This window comes from Lissotriton vulgaris, chromosome 4_1 (genome assembly GCF_964263255.1).
Source record: "Lissotriton vulgaris chromosome 4_1, aLisVul1.2, whole genome shotgun sequence".
Classification (NCBI taxonomy): domain Eukaryota; kingdom Metazoa; phylum Chordata; class Amphibia; order Caudata; family Salamandridae; genus Lissotriton; species Lissotriton vulgaris.
Genome location: NC_141691.1, coordinates 1,296,882,307 through 1,296,899,071, shown reverse-complemented (window position 1 = coordinate 1,296,899,071; position 16,765 = coordinate 1,296,882,307). Strand labels below are relative to the sequence as shown.

At 51.4% G+C, this 16,765-nt stretch overlaps 1 non-coding gene across 1 annotated transcript; it reads left to right on the top strand.

The window, feature by feature from the left end:
* The first annotated feature begins 15,882 nt into the window (after positions 1-15,882).
* LOC147723148 (U4atac minor spliceosomal RNA) lies at positions 15,883-16,008 on the top strand. Its single transcript, XR_015295394.1, has one exon. It is a non-coding gene; the product is annotated as a U4atac minor spliceosomal RNA (small nuclear RNA).
* The last annotated feature ends 757 nt before the right edge of the window (positions 16,009-16,765 follow it).

Below are 16,765 nucleotides of genomic sequence, written 5' to 3'. Positions count from 1 at the left end.
CTCTCACCCCAACATAGGCGACTCGGCTTACCCAAACAGGCCTTGGCTGCTGAGTCCCATACGTAATCCAACTACAGCGGGTGAAATGCGATACAATGATGCCCATGGAAGGACACGTAGAGTGGTTGATCGTACTTTTGGACTGCTGAAGTCTAGGTTTCGGTGCCTGGATAAGACCGGAGGGGCCCTGCCTTAGTCATCAGGCAAAGTATGCAGGATCGTGATTGCCTGCTGCATGCTCCACAACCTGGTTGTGCGCAATAACATAGAACTGCTCTTGGACCCTGAAGAACAACAAGTTCCTCGAATGTCGACTGATGAGGATAGTGGTGAGGAGGAAGGTGTGGACCAGAGGCGCCAGCTCATTGATCGCTACTTCCCTTGAATGTGAGTGAGCACCTCTTGTGCTGGTTGTGTATGCCTTATGTATGTTTGCTGGTGTTGTGTGGTTGTGGTGTGCATCATCTGTGTGTTCTGCTATGTGATACTTGCATGTGTGTGTGTTTATTTATTTGGACATGCAAGTCTCCATGATGTGTGTCCTCTCATCCAAGCATTTTGTGATGAGTGTGGTTTGTGGAATGTTGCACTGCAGTGTGTTGTGATGGGTGTGATTCTGTTTCCTGACGTGTCTTTGCTGTCTATGTTTTTCCCTAGGTCACTCCAGCTGCGGCATGATTATGTACGACTTGGATCCCTGCACCTGGTAACGTCTGTTTCTGATACAATCATGTGAATAAACATGGAGGCAACACATCATTGAGTGAGTAAGTGGTATTTATTTACAGGTTGTGCATTGGTGCTGGTGCATATTTACAAATAAGTGTGGGGTGGGGGAGTGTGAGTTGAAGGTAATGGCAGATGCAATGTCCGTGCTGACACCACATTGGGTGGTGTCTGGCTAGTCCAGCAGACCTGTGCCAATGATTGGCTATGTGGGAATGGATAGTTTGCTGGGTGAATGGCTGGCTCAGGCAGTGTCTCAGTCATTGACGGCCCCTCTTGGGGCGTGTGGATGGAGCATCCCCACTGCTCTCCCCCACTTCCAGCCTCGGACGGCCCCTCCGTCTTGGAGGCGGGACGGAGTCAGCTGGGGGGCAGGTTGCTCAGGTGCCACATCCGTCGCCAGGGGCGCAGGTGGCGTTGGCGGTGGTGTTGCTGCCCGTGGCGTTGGTTGAGAGGGGGTAGGGGTGAGGGTGTTGCGGGCTATCCATTCCCACCACATTGTTGTCTGCTGGGCCATGATGTCAACTATTTGCCCAAGGCGGCAGTCAATGGCCCGCAACATGTTGGTGTTGTCCACTGAGTCCTGGTGGGCACGATCTGCCTGTGCCTGGCCACGCTCGTAGTTAGCCTGGACCCTGGCTAGGGCTTCCAGTGACTGTGCCACAGGATGTGGTGGGTGTCCTTCCTCTGTACGACGTTGCGTAGAACTCCTGCCTGGCTGATGTGGCCTCCGCTCTCTCGTTTGACGCCCACTCTCCCTGTGTGGCTGGGATGGCGCAGGCCCTGCGTCGTGCGGTGGGTTAGGCAGGGTGGCAGAGGCAGGAGTGGTGGTACTGGTGGTGGTGGTGGTGGCTGTGCAGGTCACTGTGGCCGGTGTAGCAGGAATTGCACAGGCGGTAGTAGTCGGGGCTGGAATTTCCTGGGAGCCAGATGGCCCTGGCAGCCTGCTTGGGCCCGCACCATCCCCCGCACCAGAGCTGGCTGTGGCATCGTCCCCAGAGAGTCCTGTGTGAGGCGAGTCTTGAGGCCGGATGGTGTTTCCACCAGTGAGATTACGATCACCTGGGGAAAAAGATTGTGCAGATCAGTACTGTGGACATTACGTGTTAATTTCAAATTGATGACATTTCAGTGTCCAGTCGCACACACCCCACCCACCACACCGCCCTCCCTGTGGACATGTGGGCCTGTTGGGAGTTGTAGTGCCATCCTCTCACACACCCCACCCACCACCACCGCCCTCCCTGTGGACATGGGGGCCTGTTGGGAGTTGTACTAGTGACCTCTCACACACCCCACCCACCACCACCGCCCTCCCTGTGGACATGGGGGCCTGTTGGGAGTTGTACTAGTGACCTCTCACACACCCCACCCACCACCACCGCCCTCCCTGTGGACATGGGGGCCTGTTGGGAGTTGTAGTGCCATCCTCTCACACACCCCACCCACCACCACCGCCCTCCCTGTGGACATGGGGGCCTGTTGAGAGTTGTAGTGCCATCCTCTCACACACCCCACCCACCACCACCGCCCTCCCTGTGGACATGGAGGCCTGTTGGGAGTTGTACTAGTGACCTCTCACATACCCCACCCACCACCACCACCCTCTCTGTGGACATGGGGGCCTGTTGGGAGTTGTACTAGTGACCTCTCACACACCCCACCCACTACCACCACCCTCCCTGTTGACATGGGGGCCTGTTGGGAGTTGTAGTGCTATCCTCTCACACACCCCACCCACCACCACCGCCCTCCCTGTGGACATGGGGGCCTGTTGGGAGTTGTACTAGTGACCTTTCACACACCCCACCCACCACCACCGCCCTCCCTGTTGGCATGGGGGCCTGTTGGGAGTTGTAGTGCTATCCTCTCACACACCCCACCCACCACCACCGCCCTCCCTGTGGACATGGGGGCCTGTTGGAGTGGTTTACACGTTGGTGAGTATGTGGACTGCATGCATGGGTTGGGGCCTGGGAGATGTGTCTTCTGAGTTGTGTGAGGCACACCATGTCGTTGTGCTCGTGGTGCTTGGTTTGTACTTACCAACCTCTTCTCCTTCCTCAATTCCTTCAAGGGTCTCTGGGTGCAGTATGCCCAGCACCTTTTCCTCCCAATCGGTGTAGGGTAGGGGCTCCGGGGTTGTTCCGCCGCCAGTGTGATGTGCCCGGAGATGGTTTTTGGCACGGATTCCTTTCACCCTGGTTTTAAGGTCATGCCACCACCTCTGTATCTCCAGCTTTGTCCTCGGCACGGTCCCTGACGCATTCACCCTAGTAACTATCCGGTCCCACATGTGATTTTTTCTGGCCACGGTGGTCTGCTGGACTAGGGCCCCGAATAAGTGGGGTTCCACACGGATGATTTCATCCACCATTACCTTTAACTCTGTGTCCGTGAATTTAGGGTTCTTTTTGGGTGCCATGGTGTGTGGTGCTCAGGGTGTGGGTTTGAGTGAGTTGGGAGGTGCAGGTGTGTGGTGTGTAGGAATGGTGTGGTGGGTGTTTATGTTGTGGGTGTGTTTGGGTGGTGGTTGTGTGTTTTCTATAGGTGTGTGCTGTAGGTAGTCTTGGGCCTCTTGCTAGCAGCTATGCTGTGATGCAAAGGATTTCGGTAGTGGGTGGGAGTACCATTATAGTCTGTGTCTTGGTCCTGTCTCAATGGTAATTGGCAGTCAGGTGCTAGGTGGGTGTGTTGACTAGTGTGCATTATTTGGTACTTGGGGGTGGGTCATTGTGTCTTGTGATTGGTTTTGAAGTTTCAGGTGGGTGGTAGTTCTGTTTCCTGTGTTTGCTATTTACTTCCGTCGCACTTTTTGTCATTGGTTTGACGGTAGGGATGTTGTTCGTGTTGGCCTTCCGCTGTGATGCACGGTTTCTCGTTGCATTGTTACCGCAGCGGACGTGGATTGCGGTGCGTACCGGGGTACTGGCGGCGTTATCCTAATCGCGGACACGGAGCCTCCGCAGGTATAGCGGGAGATGTGGCTGTTCACGCGGTCATGTGCGTACGCGGAGGCCGGTGTTTCATCGGTTGCGTCCGCTTGCGGCGGTCTCAGGTGTACTCCGACCTCTGCGGACGGAGTTTGGTGTGCTCCGTCCGCCGCGATCAGAGTTTCCTTCAAATATTATCCTAATCGCTATGGCGGTTTATCCGCGGAGTGGTCCGTAGTATTTTGCCACCTTCCTTGGCGGACGGAACACGTTTCCTTCCGCGATCCTAATCGACCCCTTAGTCTTTTCAGAAAACATGGTGCCTCAAAAGCAAATCACAGTTAAAGGTGTCATAAATGTGTGTGCATAATAGGGTATCTTGTGTGGAAGGACATATCTTACCAGTAACAAACATATAATTTAACAGCTGGAATGCCGAAAGGCATGAATGTCTACTTTACAAATTCAGATGTTACATTCCAAATCAAAATATGACTCTATTAATCACTGCTCCTCAAGCAAAACATTTCACAATTTCAAAATCCACGCACTTCATCCATGATAATCTCTCAAATTCACTTTGAACAGTGACATTTCCCTTTAATGGATTCTAAGATTTACAATGTCTTATGGGGTTAAAGCACCTGCTGCAGAGATCTTTGTGTGCCAACTAAGTCTCAGGGATAATATTAATGATAGGATAACATATTTGCTGGAGAAATCTGTGTTTTGTCCAGTCCCAGTTTTGAATCAAAGTAGCATAGAGGGTTAATATTGCTCCTGCAAAGCACATTATGTAACATGCAGGTGACAGATTTTTTTATTTTATGTAGATGGGTTACTGCTTTTAACACAGAGATCATTTTATTACCCCCAATTCATAAATTGTGTTGCTTTTAATAAAACACAGTGAGCTAGACCTATGAAGGAATGTGATACCTGCACTTTGTTACCCTCAGTGTCTTATCTATCACAATTTGTACATTGATTTACATACATCATTTAATGTCAATCTGTATGTGTGATGTAAGGTGCTCTGACACCCTGCATTGGGATGAGCTATAAAACTGTAGCAATCACAAAGCTTTTCCCGAGAGGTAGGGGGTTAGGTCCACGTCACTTGCAGGGGAAAAGGTGCAGAGTAAATGGGCATGCATGTCTTAGCTATCGAACACCACCAGAGGGAGCATGGCGCACTTCGGACCGCATTTCCCAGAGGCCTCGTGGGTTCCGACCAGGAAGAGCACAGACCGGCCCTTCCTACAAAGCCCTTCGGTGTTTGCGGAACAGGGCTTGTCAATCGGGATTCTGGAGGCGAGCCGAGGGAGAGTTTCACGGCGAAGAGGAGGAATGGAACCTGTAGCCTCTGAAGTCTGTCCCACCACTTCGCGCAGGTATGTCAAGCTCGAGACCGGAGAGACGCGCTGGACGCGCAGTCAGCTCTCCGTCTCGAGACTCATTCCTCCGTGGCTTTTTGTGAGCTGCACCTGGGATTTGTGACCTCCTTTTTTTCCCCGCATTTCAGCCCACGATTGAGGCTGGGATTTCCAGGACATTTTCGTGGTTTGGAGTAGAGAGCTGCTAAGTAGGAGCCCGCCCCTAGGGCCATTCGATCCACTCGGTATGCCGGCTCCTCCTGAGGGGTGAACACCCATCCATTGATATTAATCAGCTGTGTCGCCCAGTAGTATAGGCGGATGTCGGGTACCGCCAGTCCCCCTTCGTAGGGACCCCTGTTGCAATTTTCGAAGAGCAATCCTGGGACATCCCCCGCCCCACAATAAGGAGCGTTGCTCCGATTCCACCGTTTTGAAGACTTGCTCCGGGATCAGGAAGGGCGAGCTCTGCAGTACATATAGCAGACGGGGCAAGGCAATCATTTTGAATAGAACGGCCCTGCCCATGAGGGAGACTGGGAGGGTTCGCCAGTGCTGCACGTCGCTGTGCAGGCGGTTCAGTTGTGTCTGCACATTGAGCTGGAAAAACTCAGTGTCGGACGGCGTGACCCAAATCCCCAGATAACGAAACGCTGCGCGCCAAACAAGGCCCTCGCAGCCGGGCACCGCTTGCGGCTGGGCTCCCGCCAAGACATAGGCCAGGGATTTGCTCCAGTTGATACTATACCCGGGGTATTCCCCGAACGGGTGTAACACGACCATTAGTCGCCGTATGGAGTCTGACAGCCGTTGGGTGTAGAGCAATATATCGTCCGCATATAACGATATGCGTTCCTCCCATCCACCTCCATATCTATACCCCCGGGTCCGTCCTCACCCAGTGCGCCAGCGGCTCCAGGGCAAAGAGGGTCGGGGACAGGGGGCACCCCTGTCTGGTGCCGTGACCCTGTTGGAATTCCCGCGACATAGTCCCATTGACCCGAACCCTCGCCAGTGGTCCTGTGTATAGTAGCTTCACCCAGGAGCAGAAGTTGTCTCCGAAGCCCAGCCTCTCCAAGACTGCGTAGATGTATCGCCACTCGATACTGTCAAAGGCCATGTGGGCGTCGAGAGAGAGCAGAGACGCCAGCACCCCCTGACGCGCAGTCACCGTCTGCAGGACCCCCGAATAGATGGCGCAGGTTCAATCTTGTGCTCCTGTGGGGCATACAGCTCGACTGGTCCGGGTGAACCAGCGACTGGATCACCGCACCCAGGCGTGTGGCCAGGATCTTCCCCAAGACCTTTGTCTCGTAATTAAGGAGGGAGATGGGCCGATACAAACTGCAATCCCCTTGTGGTTTCCCTGCCTTATGGATCACAACAATCGTGGCCACCCGTAGGTCCCTCGGGAGCTGCCCAGTCTCCCGCGCCTCGAGGAACATGTTGCACATGTGGGGTGCCCTGAGGCTAGCCACACATCCAAATGCTTCCGCTGGGAACCCGTTGGGTCCGGGGGCTTTCCCTGTCTGCAGGTCCCCCATGGCCTCCTCCACTTCTTTGACCATGATATCTGCGTCTAGCAGATCCCTGTCTGCAGGTTCTAGTACCGGGAGCTGCAGGGGGGCCAGGAAATCACAACACTCCTGTTCGCCCCTCGCCGTGTGCGACCGATAGCGCAAAGTCCTCTGCGATTGCTGTGCTTATGGTGCTCACTGAACCATCCGATCGCTCTATCTTCGGCACCCAACTGCGGTCTCGGTCTCTCTTTTCCAACCAGGCGATCATTTTATTCGCCTTGTCTCCTAGGTCGTACACCCTCCGCTGTGTGGCTAGCGCGTGTGATCTCGCCTGTTCCGTCAGGACATCCCGTATTTCTTTGCTCAAGAGGCGTGCCTTATGCAGTGTGTCTCGATCCTGGGTCGGAGTGATCCCTGCCCCGTTTTCCAGAGCCAGAAGCTCCGATTCCAATTGTTCCACCTGCGCATGCCTGTCCTTACGTCTCCGCCCTACCTCAGCCTGTACAAAGTCTCTGGCGACAGTCTTGTATGCCTCCCACACTATCCCGGGGGAGTCCACTGACCCTACGTTGTCTTCAAAGTACAGAGCAACCCTCTCCCTGAACCTCTCCTGAAAATCACTGTCTTTTGAATATAAAGGAGTCAAGCCTGGGTGGGGCGCTCCAATCCCGCTTGGGCCCCATCAACTGAACCCCCCACTGGGGCATGGTCAGAGATCCGCCTGGCCTTGTGATGTCCATCATGAAACAGGTTCACGCCATCTGCCTGCGTGAAGATGTATTCTATCCTAGAGGAGGAACCATGGGCTGCGGAGAAGTGTGTGTACTGCCTCATGTGCGAGTTATGTGTTCTCCACAGGTCGATCAGACCCAGTTCCTGGACAAAATCCCTAAGGTGGCTCACCCATCCCCTACCCAGTGTAGACGTTGATCTGTCTAGTTCTCTATCCATCACATCATTCACATCATTCATGTCCCCTCCTATGACCAGTATTCCCTGAGGCATTTCTAGCAAGAGCTTCCCCACATCAGGAAGCGTGGACGCATGCAGCTTCGGAGGTACATATAATGAGGTTAAGGTGCGGCCCTTCCATTTCACAGACAGTGCCACATACCGGCCCAAGGGGTCTGACCAGCATCGCCCCAGGACCACTTCTCTCCCCCCCCCCACCCCCTTCCCACCCGTTCCCTGTGTGTGTCGATGGAGTCATCGCCTGCAAACAATGCAAAAACAGAAAATAACACCCAAAACATTCCCCCCTAACCCCCCTCTGAACAACCCCCCACCCTGCTACCCTGCTATTCCGGCCAACCATGCCAGACATCCCCAACAAGCAGAGCGCCTGTAGCCCTCAGAACGATAAACTCAGGGGTGAGCGGAGCAACCAAGTTCAGGATCCAGGGCTCCCCCCCCCCGACCCCTCTTCACAGTCCAATAAACAGTCCGACGAGCATCCCAGGCTAGTTCAGTGTCATATATTAAAGTAAGGGCCTCCCATGATCCAGCTCTGCTTCCCCACCTGACTGGCAGCTAGCAATATGGTCAAATACCTGTGCAGGTTATCCATCAAGTCTCGTAGAACCCACTACGCAGGCCGAGGCCTCCCCCCATACAAAGCCAGCCTACAGTGCTGGCAATCATAGTTACCCCCAACATTGCGAGGCTGCAAGATCCTACCAGTGCGAGTCCATATAGTCCACCTCCTCACTCCAGGTCCGGTGACGCAGAGAGGCTGCGGGTCCTCCTTGTAGCCTGTTGGTGCTGGCTCTCCCGTTGCTGTCGTGCCCTCCCGTCGCGTCGGGAAGAACATCATGTAGCAGAGGCCACGCTCTCGGAGTTGCCTCTTAACAGCATCAAACGATCTACGCTCCTGCGGGACCTTGAGGGTAAAGTCGGGGAAGAAGCGTATCGTAGCGTTCTCCACTCCCAGATCTCCAAGTTGTCTCGCCGCCTGTAGGATTGCATCCCTGTCCCGATAGTTTAGTATCCGCGCGATGATGGTTCTCGGCGGGGCCCTGGGGCGCGGCGGCGGGATCGGCGCCCTGTGCGCTCGCTCTATGACGAAGAGCTTAGACAGTCTCTTGGGTTTCAGTGTGTTCAAAATGAGATCCTCCAGGAACAGTTCCACGCTAGCCCCTTCCGTTTTTTCCGGCACACCTACCACCCTGAGGTTTGGGCTCTTCCTTCCTGGTCCTCCAGTCGTGCAGCCATTTGCCTCTGTTGGTGCGTGAGCTGTTGGACCTGTTGCTGCAGCGTTTTGGTGGTCCCCTGAAGGTCCGTAATGGCGGCAGCATTTTGCGTAGCTTTTTCAGATGTTTTGTTCAGGTCCGCCCGCTGAAGCGTCAACTCAATAGACATTTTGTCTATCTTAGATTCCAGTGTGGTGTCCAGTGACTGTATGGCCTGCATAATGGAGGAGAGAGACAGCTCCCTGGGCTCTTCAGACGACCTGGGGTGGGGCAGACCACTACCGCCCGGGTCCGCCGTGTAATTGTCCATGGTGTTGGACTGGGTCGTTGTGGGTTTTTTGTTCCTCATGGCCGCTGGAGAGAGCACGCGGCAATCTTCAGGTCCTCCGCCGGTCACTCGTACCTGGTCGTCCCGGAGAGGAGCAGGATCAATCCTCCTTAGCCCTGCACTGCTCGTGCGCCCGGGCTCGGATCACTCCCCCCCCCCCAGGCACCCCTTCGCCGCCGCCGCGGGTCTCCCACGGTGCCCCGATGTTCAGGGGGTCTCGCGCTGGAGTATTGGGCCTCGCCGCCCTATGGCCGTTCCTCGTGGCCGGCTAGGTCCGGTCTTCACGTCCCTCACCCACTGCAAGGGGGGGGGGCAGCTGGTCGCACTCCCTTTCCGTTCAGGGGAGAAGGCAAAGTCCACACCACTCCTGGACACCCCTGCACCGAGCAGCACTCCTCGCCTCTTCCTCGTGCTCTCGCCGCGGTGCGCCCGGTACCGGAGGCCCACGTTGCTTCACGAGACCCCCACTGTGTAGGTCGCGCCTGGCACTTAATTTGCAGTCACCAGCCTCTGGGGTCCTGGGTCCGGATTTTTTTTTCTCTTGACGGCTCCTCCATACGGGACAAGGCGGGGGCCCCGGTTGGTGTGGGCACGGCTCCCAATGCGTGAGGCCCTGCCGCCCCACCACTGTTTTCCCACCAGCTGTGCCGGCCCGTATTTCACGTCCCCACTCCCCCAGTAGAGAAAAGGGGGGGGAAGTCTGCGTCTGCTGCCTCCGGTCCGGGAAAGGAGGAGGAGGCCTCACCTCGCCTCGAGCAGGGGCCCCCCGGGGCCGGGTATCACTGAGTCCGTCACCTCGCCTCCCCGTCTCGGCTTGCAGATCACTCGAGGCCGGTGCTGCAGAGGCGGGCCTCTCCCGCACAGGCCGCACACGTCTGTCCCCGTTTCTCCGCCACCCAGGGTTGGCTTGAGACCGGTAGGGCAGCGGCAGGTGTCGGAAGGGCAGATCTCCCCGATGCCGGCACGGGATGTCGTCTGCCTGCCGGAGAAGTTACGGATTTTAGGGGTTCTCGGGTTCGCCACTGGAGCACCGCAGATCTATGCGGCCATCTTCGTTGCTGCCAGGCCATAACCCCTGTTGTCCTATAATTTAACATTCATTAAACTGCAGTGGCACACAGCAATTTCTGAATACATACTTACAGTTGCGATGAGGCACGTACGGTGTGAGGAAAATGTATGCGAGGTGCGGTCGGTCTGTGTGTAAAGTGCACATGTGAGAGAAGGAAGAAGTTCAGTTGTTCCCTGGCCTGCATCTGAGAGATATGTGGTTATGTAGGTGCTCTCCTGCCTACTCTGTTGAGGGGCTACCTGTATCGGCCCCCTGTAGCAGTGCTGGTGTAATGAGTACAGATGAGGCTACATAAACAGGTAACGCAACACATGCGCGACTCTGTTCCTTCGGCAAATCTATGCAAGATCATGAACCAACAAGATGTGTGAATACCATCTCTTTTAGTTTACTTGACATGCATGTGATTATGCGACACAATTTGCTGCCCCCTCCCCCTCGAGGTATGATAGCAAACTTGATCTCTCCATTTGAATACATTTTGCAGCATACATCTCACGTAGGTGGAATGAGCACGTCTGTGAGGGAAGAGGTGCAACGTGCATTACAAGGAACATGCAAGTGTGAGGGAAGGTTAGTTGGGGGGCTGGGGCAGTGTTGGCATGGAGGAGCAAGAGTGAGAGGAAGGGATGCTGGATAGGAACTATTTCAAGGGAGGATTGAACGTGCCGGAGAGGGCAGCATTGTGTGAGGGAAATAGTCCAGGCAAAAGCAAGAGGCAGGATCAGTGAAGTTAGAAGTTCTACCAGGCTCAGCAGGTATTTCCTTACCAGTGGTGTGTTTGTACTGTAGATACATGTTGCTAGGTGCTAGACTGGTCCCTACATGTTAGCACTTACTTAATGATTGTGCTTGCTTGTAGAGGTGTTTTGGCGCCCACGCAAGTCACAAGTCGATGGCCGCAGGGCTGCACCACCACAAGGGTCCGAGTGACACAGTGAAGTCACGGCCTGGTCAGGAGTCCCGGTAGTAGGACTCTCAAAGTCTGTTGCGGCCAACGCTGCGTTGGTCACACTCAGTCACTGAGAGTAAAGTAGTATCAGTAAATACATGTGACAACCGACAGTCAGTGACAATGACAAATCCTGAGTCCGCCAAGAGGCCCGTGTGGTGCGTCATTGCAGCTTTTAAAGCGCACCGTGGGGGCTGGCCAAAAATAATGTTTTTGTGCGCTACTAGATTGACAGCCCTGTGACCCAAACAGACTGTACACCCACCGCACCACTATGCTAGGGTGGCACCGTTCTGTGAACAGCAGCAGTTGCGCTTTCAGTTATACACACGAGAGGCTGGCTTCAGCAGCACATGTGTAAAGCAACTAGTAGTTAGTCACTTTCTCCATCCATATTGTGTTGTGTCCAATCCTATCCAATCATGCCCCGGCCATGCAGCATGCTTCTCGCTCATTCACGGACCTTGCATGCTACTGATAGGAGTCATTGTCATCTCCATGGCTCTTACGGCACTGCATTGTGACCCACAGCGCCACCTGTTTTCTCTCCACAGGCCATGGTGCTGCCTGCAGCGCCCCTTCCGCCTGTTCGTTTGCTCTGCTGGGCACGCCGCGTACTTACACGCTGGCCCATCTATGATATGAGGCACCTTGGGGCTCTATACTTACCTGGTGTTGGCATCTGGTGATCCTCCTTCCTTGGAGGCCATATTGTTGCTCTCCTCTTCTCAGTCTTGCTCCCAGAAGGCAGTGGGCGAATGGTTACCGTCCTTCCTTAAATGGCAATCTTCCTATGCTGCACTTTACTCCTTTTCCTATCCAAGATGGTGACACCTCTCCTTTCTGCTTTGTCACTTCCTGTTCCTGTATGTCTTTTCCTTTTTTTCTGTATAAAAGGGATCAGAACCTTTCCTTCCTTGCATTGCAACACTCCTTGTTCCTGCTGGTGTGTCTTCGCTCCTGTTGGCTCCGTGACTTTTATTTTGGTTATCCCTTCCTTCCGTTGGCATTCCTGGTTACTTTACCACTTCTGCTCCAGCTTGACTTCCAGTTTTCTTCTAGTTCCTTTTGGGCTCCTGGTCTTCCAGTGTTTTCTGGCTCCTTGTCTTCTCCTTCATTCTTGGAGTCTTATCATCATTACCTCCAGGGTTTTCCTCTTGGGACTCCTGCAGAGCACTGGCTGCTTAGGCCTTCATTGTCGGCAGCAATGCGGCTACCAGAATGGGCCGCCCCTATCTCGGACAAACCAGGACTGAAAAGAACCGAAGCGGGGAACCGTCCCAACGCCTCAAGACTGGTAAGAAAGACCCTAAACCCGACACTTGGCTACCTGACTTGCTGTGCTACTTGAATGGCTGCCATCCATACTTGACAGTGCCGATCGGGAGTGCCAGCGCCGCCCCTGGTTACAATTTGCGTACAAATATAAAAAATACGGCCATAAAGTAGCCACATGCCAAGTGTGGTTTTTCCCCACACAAATGGGGGAAATGTTACCCATTTATACAGGAAATATCCCAATCTGGCAACACTGCGTAAGTCGCCTGCAAATATTTTTAGGTCTCCCCTAGACAGCGCATGCGAGCTGTCTCTTCAAGCCATGCTGTATCTTCAATATGGGCTTCAAGGACAGCCCATCTTTTTCAATGGTTCCTCTTACCGTCCTTTGTAAGTGCCGACTTTTGATTTGATGAATACGCTTAGTAGTCCCTCCTTTTGTACCTGCCCATGAGGTCTACCCCTGTTACATGTGCTCTTACTCTTCAGGTTTGTTAGGATACTTTGAAAGCACTTTTTGTTTGGACCTGCCTTTGCTCGTGTTGTGTTTGTGTTTTGTTTATTCTGTGCGCAGCCAGGTGAAAGTTTTGCAGCTGCTTCATTTTCCATGCTTGTTATTTATCTTTCATGCGCCTTAAAGGGAGTGCCCCAACTTTTGGTTTGTTGGACATTGTGTCTATTGGGTGCACATCGCTTCAAGTTTAGACCGTGTGGGATTTGGCAAAGCCTTCTTTATATGTGCACTAGTGTAGCTAGTGTAGCTAGTGCGGAGCACATTGTTTCTTGGCTGACCATCTGTTGTCTCATGAAGACTCATTTCAACTGTCCCATATCACTTTCAGCACACAGAGTAGCATTGCTAGTATTGGGACATGACTTGTTCTTTCCTCATCCGAAGATACTTCCTGTGTTTCCGCTGCTATTACAGATTACCGCCTCAATTTAAATGAAACATACTTGTCATGTCTGACCCCGCAACACCCATTAGGAGCCTCCCCAGATTCGGAGGCTGACACAGGCGTGGGGACGAACTGTAAAATTACCATAAGTCCACGGGTATATGCGCAGATAGTTTTTCTGCCTTTTCAAGAAAGAGACTCATAACTGCATACTCTTAATTGGATGATTGCCCTCTTGCTGCCCACATGTACTTCTTAAGGAAGCAGCTAAAACCTTTTGTTTTGCTTGGTGAACACACGAGTGCTGCTAGTATCGGGCATTTCAGAACTGACTGCAGGCAAGTTTGGGATGCCTGTAAATCACAAATGTGATTAAACAGAATCAGAGCTCCTTTGTATGGGAATTATTTGTTGCGTCTTGTGGAGTCTATTGCAGTTCTTTCTTGCTCTTTTCCCTCCACTCCTTCACATGAAGGCTCTTGGAGACAGAAGAAAGAACATCTTCCAGCTTGGCTACAAAATCAGCCTTGTTTCCTCAGAAACCACACCTGCTGCTAGAGCAGAAAACAGGTCAGACTGGCCCTCTAATACAGACAGATATACATTTCAAAATCCACGTAAATGCTAGGAAAGGATTGCGCGTTAGAGCAAAAAAAAACATTTTATAAAACCTATCCAATCTCTCCTCACTGCTGTTGCCGTGTATCCGAACTCCTCGTCTCACGCTTCGTTATCCAAACAGGTGGTGAAAATTGTTTTAGGCTGTGTCAAGCCTGTCCACTGGCTTAGAAAGTGAGAGATGGCTACAGATGCAATCCAGTACTTTTTCTCTCATTTATTTTTCCACACCAGTGCCAAAAAAAGTTTTGTTGAATTTCTTAAAATTTCTTTCTAGGACTGTTTGTGACAATGAGGCAGGCAGAATGCGGCCACCAGTTTTTGTTGTTTTTTTTTTTTTTTCACTTTTTTTGTGAGTCTGTAACACTTGGGACTTTGTTTCCTGCAGAGATTGCCAGCCTTGCAATGGCCTTCCAGTTGCATTTCAATACAACAGTGTGATTTAACATTTAGGTAGCTGGGCATTTTCCCTATGCGTGTTAAACAGTGTTTTTTGGGGGAACCTCTGGCGTCCGTTTAAAGAGAGAGCTGGGAGAGGGGCATGGGTTATTACAATTGTATTCAGGGCTACCCCCCTCACGGAATCTTGTAAGCCCAATATTAGTCCCATCTTGTGCAGGGGTTGACGAAAAGGCCATTGCTGTGAAACAGTTTTCAAGAGCCACTATACAGTCCTTTGGTGAACCACTAAAAGACAAAATTGAGCACCAAAATGTTATCGTTATCCATAGTGTTACTTTTTGGATGCATTTCTAGTCGCACCCATGCATGCAGTCTCCAACAAAGGCGTTCCTCCCTCTCAACATGCACATGGCAGTCGCACTTCACAGATCAGTCCTTATAGCCAATTTTTGCCACACTTCCCTTGTCTTGTTTAGCATGTTTTTTGTACACTTTTTATCAGCCTGCACCAAAACCTTCACAGACATGCATTCTTGCATGCACAGCTACCTGACTGTATGCTTACTTTTTACACATAGACCGTTTCTAGTTAATTTACACTTCTAGTTTAAAGTTTGTTTTCCATTCGTGATTTTGGCTAACATGTATGTACTAAACTTGAAATCATCTCACTGCGTAATTTGCCCCCGGCATGCCTTGATTCCCCACCCCCTCGCAGCTCAGAAGAATGCCTTTCCCCGCTGTTTAGGCCTCGGCTGGCGAAAGCAGTGCGCATGCGCTGCTCTTGTCATATGAGAGCTTCTTGGAATCAATACAGATTCCAAAACTATTGGAGGCGGAGTTGAAGCCTGCCCATCTTTTTAATTGGTTTGCGTCATCTTGCATGCAAAACGCTGGCTTCTTATTGTAAAGGAGGCTTCTTAGTCCTTCCTTGTTGCTGCCTTGTCTCCTTTTGGCCCCGCCCACCGGGATTTGATTTTTTACCTGCAGGGTGACGCTCTCTCCTTCAGTAGTCCCCACACACTTTTTTCTTCTCACTCAGCTTTGGCAAAGTCAGCCGCGTGTTTATTTTCGCATAGCGCTTTCACTTAAAGTGAAAGCGGGATGCGAAAGTAAAAACGCGTCTGCTTTTGCGGTAGCGCGCTTGTTTCATGTAACCCTTCAAACGAATATATCTGGGACACACACACGAGATAAAAATGCATTGTGGAAAATTAACCATTAAATACTTAGAAATACGCAAAATTACATATTGGAAGATTGAATTCAAGATTTGAAGCAAGTACATTTAAATACCATTTTAAATAAACAACGTTGTCCAAACGCTGAGTTTGCAAAACTCAAGCCTTACCGGGCAGAGTTTCAACCTTTCTCTCTGTCTGTTAATGTGCAAATCAACATGAGAAGGGCCGCGCAATCATGATGGACTGCATTACAATGGGGAGGGGACAAGACTGTTGATTAAAGAAGATTACCTTCCTGCTGTAATACTGGTCAGAAAGCAAGACTTTCGTTCCAATCAATATTAAAATTCAAGATCACCGTAACAAAATGAGGGTCTTTACTGGTGCGCTAGCATTACTTCAGCAACCATCCTTATCTTGGGGTCGCGCTGCTGTTCAATGAACGTATAGTGAGGGCAGCACTGCTAACACCTTAACAACACGTACGCGCCAATATTGCGACAGTTTTAGAAAGGTGCAATTTTTGGAACTCTTACTTCTACTCATCATCCAACAAATAAGAAATCAACTTTTACGATCGTAAAGCTCAAAGATTTATAATCGCTTATAGGTGGCAGCACCATTGACTCAGATGAGCATGTCTGCTTATTTCTCACCAGCAGCTAAAGAATGCCGCTGAGATCCTAGCATTTAAACTGTTAGTTGAGGTAAATAAAACAGCAGTTTACCCATTTTACTATGCCCACGAAAGAGAATAAGGTGAATTACTATTTTAACTCTTGTTCTCGTACATCTGAGAAAGTGTTTGAGAGCCTTCCATTTCTATAGGAATAAAAAACAAGCATTGAAAATGTAATGGGTCTCGCCTTTGATTAAGTTAAAGCCATTTGCTTTGCTAATGGTATTGTATAGCAACGCAAATGGCTTTAACTTAATTAAAGGCAAGACCTATTGCATTTTGTTTTATTAAAGGTGGAACCAATAAAGGCTCGAGTCTGGTTACTACCTGGCCTAGACCACACTAATTCCTCTGCTTCACAGGAGACTCTGTGAGCTGTGCCGGGCCAATTAACACCTCCAGTAGAGATGCAGGGTTTTCATGCAACAATGGACCCTCTTGATTAAATGCCACATAGCTTCTCTAACGTTAAGGAAAAGATAACGCTGGCACTTTTATTAATTCCCACCTCTGATTGGTTTAACATAAAAATATTTGTGATATTCCACTGTAGTCAAATTTTATTTTGCTTGTGAAGTCGCACTTTTCCCTTAGTTACTTAAAAACAAT